This window comes from Manis javanica, chromosome 3, assembly GCF_040802235.1.
Source record: "Manis javanica isolate MJ-LG chromosome 3, MJ_LKY, whole genome shotgun sequence".
NCBI classification, from domain to species: Eukaryota; Metazoa; Chordata; class Mammalia; order Pholidota; family Manidae; genus Manis; species Manis javanica.
In genome coordinates this window covers 164437321-164442777 of record NC_133158.1, presented here as the reverse complement: position 1 = coordinate 164442777, position 5457 = coordinate 164437321, and the positions used below count along the sequence as shown (strand labels likewise).

Genomic DNA, 5457 nt, shown 5'->3' with positions numbered 1-5457 from the left:
GTCATTTTCAGTATACAAGTCCCATGGCCAGGATCCTCACCTGACCCTAACCTACTTCCCCACTGTACACGTGCAGTACTCGCAGGTGTAGGCTTTCATATGTGTTGGCAGTGAGCTATTGACTGCGTTGCTGTATCAAAAACTCTGCCCAGTTGCTCCCCACCAGAGGCCAGAGATGGAGACGGATCGCAGACTTGCTGGATGCAGACATGATTCTAGCACTTGACCTGCCACCGTGAGAATAAAGCTTGGTATAAACCTTTTTGCCTGCAATGTTCCATTGTACATTATTTGGTCTCACCAAATCCAGAGTGAACTTGCCTGGGGCTGAAACCCTCTGGAGAGACAAAGTCTTACACTTTTAAAAAAATGTTCCTACGTATTTTTATTTTTTATGCTCTTCTGGATGGAATTGCTTAATTTTATTTTCAGAGGGTTTTTTTGGTGCTAGTATACAGAAGTACCACTGATTTTTTTTGTGTATTGATCTTGTATCCTGTGACCTTGCTAAACTCATTTACTAGTTTTTATTATTTTTTTATTTCATGTGTGTGTGTCAGTTTTTCTTTCCCTTTGTGATCTAGATGCCTTTATTTTGTTCTGCCTTACTGCAGTGGCTAGAACCTCCAGTACATTGTTGTGCAGAAGTGACACATCCTTGCCTTTTTCTCAATCTTGGGGATGAAAACCTTCAGTCCTTTACTATTAAATATGTTAAACTATGGGTTTTGCATCAATGACCTTTTCCAAGTTGATGCATTTTCATTCAATTCTGAGTTTGTTGAGGGTTTTTGTCATGAATGGGTATTAGATTTTATCAAATGCTTTTCCTGCATCTATTGAGATGATCACATGGCTTGTGTCCTTTAATTAGGATGGTATATGATATTTGATTTTCAAGATGTTGGTCTGATGTTGCATTCTGGGATAAACCCCACTCATGGTATATAATCCTTTCTATGTTGGATGTGGTTTGCCAATATTTTAAGTATTTTTGCATCCATGTTTACTAGAGATATTTTCTGTAGCTTTCTTGTGATGTCTCTGGCTGGTAATGTCTTTGGGGGTCTGGTTGGCAGTCGGGCCCATCTTCCACAGAGGCCCTCCGCGGCATGAGGCACTGCCGGCGTCCCTGCCCACGGGGACGTGGAGAAAGTGGAGGAAGAGAAAGCCCGTTGCGCTTCTGCTGCACAACCCGCCGCCCCTGGTACTCGACCCAGCGCCCGGCTCCTCAACGCTCCCCGCCAGCTTCTCTGGCCTTGTATGCAGCCTGGCGCTGAGGACCGACCCCCTTACCGAGGCGGCCGTGGGGCGCGTCCGCCGAGAGTCATGCCGGGCCGCCCCGCCCAGCCCGGAGGACCCTAGAGCAGCGTCGCGGGAGCTATGGTGGCTGCCAGCGGTTACATAGATCTGCGTGAGAAGCTCAAATCCATGACGTCCCGAGACAACGATAAGGCAGGGCGGTCGGGAGGCAGCAGCTGAGCCTTACCCGGCGTCTGGGGCCAAGCGCAAGTACCAGGAGGACCCGGACTCTGAGCGTAGCGAGTACGAGGAGCAGCAGCTGCAGAAGGAGGAGGAGGCACCTAAGGTGAACAGCGGCATCCGCCAGATGCGTCTCTTCAGCCAGGACGAGGGCGCCAAGATCAAGGCCCGCACAGACTAGGTGGTGTCCCGCGCTGAAAGGGGCCAGTACAATGAGCGTACGGCGCAACGGGCCCCTCTGCGTAACAAGTACTTCTTCGGCGAGGGATACGCCTACGGCGCCCAGTTGCAGAAGCGCGGGCCGGCCAGGAGCGCTTGTATTCTGCGGGCGACGGGATTCCCGAGTGGGTGCACCGGCTGGTGATCCAAAAGCTGGCGGAGCACTGCGTCATCCCCGAGAGCTTCGTCACCAGCGCCGACGTCAACGACTACCAGCCCGGGCTCTGCATCGTGTCTCACGTGGACCCCATCCTCATCTTCGAGCGCCCCATCGTGTCCATGTCCTTCCTTAGTGGCTCCGCGCTCTGCTTCGGCGGCAAGTTCCAGTTCAAGCCTCTCCGGGTGTCGGAACCTGGGCTTTCCCTACCGGTACGCGGGGGTGGCGTCACTGTGTGCAGTGGATGTGCTGCTGCTGAAATCACTCACTGCATACGGCCTCAGGGCATCCAGGAGCACAGGGCGGTTATCTCCTCCGGAAGACGAGCTTGGATGCGCCCTGGCTGGAAACAAAGGCCCTGAGCAGCTCTGTGTTACCACCCAGCTACGCTTCAGACCGTCCCTCAGGAAACAACAGGGCTCTCATTCTGAAACCCAGGCGGTCCCACCGCAAGGCAGCCCCTGATGCTGCCCGTGGGCCTCGGCTCCTGGAGATGCACAGGGGAGAACCGGCGCCCAGGGCTGCTGCCCACGCGCCGGCGGCGGGGAGCTTCAGGTCTGAGAGCCACTGGCGCAAGTCTTCTGAGTCCGGGGAGGGCTGCTCGGAGGCGGCGGGCAACCGGGCCGAAAGGCGAAGATGCGCAGGCACTGAGGCCTGCCGCACCCAGCTGGAAACTGGTCAATTCTCACGTAGCCGGCCCTTCCTTTTGCTTCGTTTCAAGTGTTTCTGTATCTTTTTTGTTCATTTGGGGGTTTTCCTCTTTTTTTTTTTTTGCTTATATTTTTTCCTTGGTTTGTTGCCTATTAGCTGAAGAACAGAACTGGCTAGCACCTGGTTCTTATGTTCTTGGTTTTCCTTCTAGGTGGAAAAGCTGTGGCATCTGTAGGGAATAGCAGCTCAGCTCACACTGGAGTGGCCAGTAGAAGTGGTGGGGGGGCAGCCATCTTCAAGTGGGGCTGTGTCAGACTGGGTTTATTTAAAAGCATCAAAATGTTTTGGCTAAGAAAATTCTCCGTTTGCTCTAAGTGTAAATCTCAGCATTGTCAGTGAAGTCGCTCTTCTGCCACCCCCTCCCACTGATGTCTGCGCTGGGCTGAGGGTTAAGGTCTCCTGTACTTGTCTGGCTCGCAGGGGGTCTGCCATGCCACCTCTCACCTGCTCTCCAGGCCCTGGAAGCTCACGCCAACACCCTCTTCCTCCTGCAGCAGAGTTGTTCAGGATGACAGGGCAGAGGCTGAAACAGTGCCAGGGCCTGCTCCCCCAAAGCTGTTGGCTGCCCCTGGGCTTCCACTGGCCCAGGCTGCCAGGAGACTGGCTGCAGTGCTTCTGACGTCTCTTGCCAAGAGCACGCCTCTTTGATGGGTTGTCCCTTTCAAGCATGTGCCTGTGATTGTATGGAACAGTTAGACTGGTCATGTTGGGACAGTTTTAGGAACTGTTTCTAACTAGTGGAACAGATGTCCTTCCATGTCTAGCGTTTGGGGTGTAAACAACTGTGCGTGGTAGGGTTTCTGTTTGGTTTTTGAGTTTTTATTTTTTCCTTTGGCCTCCTGGATTTTTCCTTTCCCTTTCTTTTCTCCTACATGGGCTAGCTTGGGCCTTCTCCCCGCTCATCACTGTAGGAAGGTGCCTGCCCCCTCTGCCTGCAGCACACATCCAAGGCCAGAGCTCAGGCCTACAGATTGGGTTGGTGCCTTCTCTGCCTCTGGGGCATGGGAGCTGGGGAAGGGGCTTTTAAGGAATAATAAAAGGGGGAAATAAAGTTAGGTCTCTGGTAGTTTCCACCTACTCAGATGCTCCAAGGCTGCTAAATTTTGCTGATCTAGATTCATTAGTATTATCTCCTTGCAGGCCAGGGCCAAGACCCAGGCCTGCTGCAGAGGCCCTCCCAGCCCCCAGGCTGCTTCCACCCCAAGGGGCCTTGTCTTATGGAAGCCTAGGCCTGAGGCTGCAGAAATCAGGCAGCCACCATCAAGAAGCTCTCTCAGGGGCCAGAACTCCTTTGCCAGTGTGGATTTGATTTGGGACTGCATAACTAAAGCAGTTGCAGTTTTATATTTTTTACAGCTTTTTTCCCAAAAATGATTTCTAGTTGTGTGCAGCACTTTGCCCTGATATGTGTGCTCTACAATAAAAACCAAATCTAATATAAAAATATAGAATGACTAGAGGGTTTCTTCTATATTTCTGAAAGAGTTTGTAAAAGATTGGTATTATTTTTAAAATATTTGATAGAATTCATCAGTGAAACTATCTGGTCTTTTATTTGAGGGAAGATTTTAAATTTCTAACTCAGTTCTTCACTTGTGAGGGGGCCCCCTGAGGGTAAATACCTGCTTCTTTGGACTCTTATGATTAGGGAAATGCTTGCCACATCATCAGCAATTGAGATAACCAGTGTGAGCTGGGTCTGTGTCCTTACAAACTCTTCACTTTTCCTCTCTCCCTAGTCTGGGGATGCTTGCCTCTCCTTGTCTCAAAGATCATCTCTACTCTCCACTTGTACTGCCCAGCTTCACCTCTTTCTAACTTCCAAATATGAGAGGCATCAGAGCTCTCTCCTGGGCTCTGTTTCATTCCATACACTCTCTCTAGCTAATAGTGCCCTTTCCTACATGTGAGGAAGGCATCCGCAGTCTTATCTCTGGGCTGGCACAGATTCATATATTTACTTGTATCATGTACTGATATGGCCATGTCCAAAATAGAACCTCAAACCTGCTTACCTCCTAGCTTTCCTCATGCACATAGTGCATTTCTTGTCTTCTCAGTTGCTCACTCAGGAACCCAGTGGTGGGTTTTGGAGTAAGGAAGGGATGAGAGTCATTTATCTTCTCCATCAGCCAATTCTTTCCTCTGCTTCCACACTAGTCCACACCATCAGCATATCCCTTAGAACCTGGATCACTAAGTGGCCTCCTAACTAGTCTCCGTGCTTCCACCCTTGCACCCCTACAGTCTATAGGCAGAAGATCAGCTAAAGTGAAACTGTAAAGTTGTAAATCAAATATTGTCACTCCCCTACTCAGACCCCTCCAATGGCTTCCCCAGGGCCTCAGGCCCCATTCTGTTGGGATGGTTTGGGGACAGTTCAGACACAGCTCCTCTAACAGATAAAATGTGTGACCCCTGGAACTTAACACTAGTTTGCAGTTGGGCAAAATCATCTAATGCAAAGCCTGCTTCATAAATAAAGTGTTGAATAGTTCATATAATTTATTAAATACTATACTGAAAGTGAAGAACAGAATGGTTGTATGGGTACAGAATGGTTTTAAGTGTATTGGTTCTTTACCCTCATAATCATGTGACTGACTGAGAGCTGTGGCCCACAGCCACTGCCCACTGTCACAAAAATATCACACCACATGTTGCTAACATGGGAAAAGATCAACATTCCAAATTTGAAGTATGGTTTCTACTGAATGCATCTCACTTTTGCACCATCATAAAGTCAAAAAATTATAAGTTGAACCTTCGTAAGTTAGGCACCATCTGTATTAACAAAGTTTAAATAACTGGAATTATGTCCTTTAAAGCCTCACTACTTCAAGTGTGGTCCATGAGCTATCAGCTTCAGCGTCACCTGGAAGCTAATT

The 5457-nt window shown here is 49.6% G+C and overlaps 1 pseudogene; it reads left to right on the top strand.

Moving 5' to 3' along the window:
- Positions 1–256: 256 nt before the first annotated feature.
- Positions 257–4166, top strand: LOC108387495 (RNA demethylase ALKBH5 pseudogene; annotated as a pseudogene).
- Positions 4167–5457: the final 1291 nt, after the last annotated feature.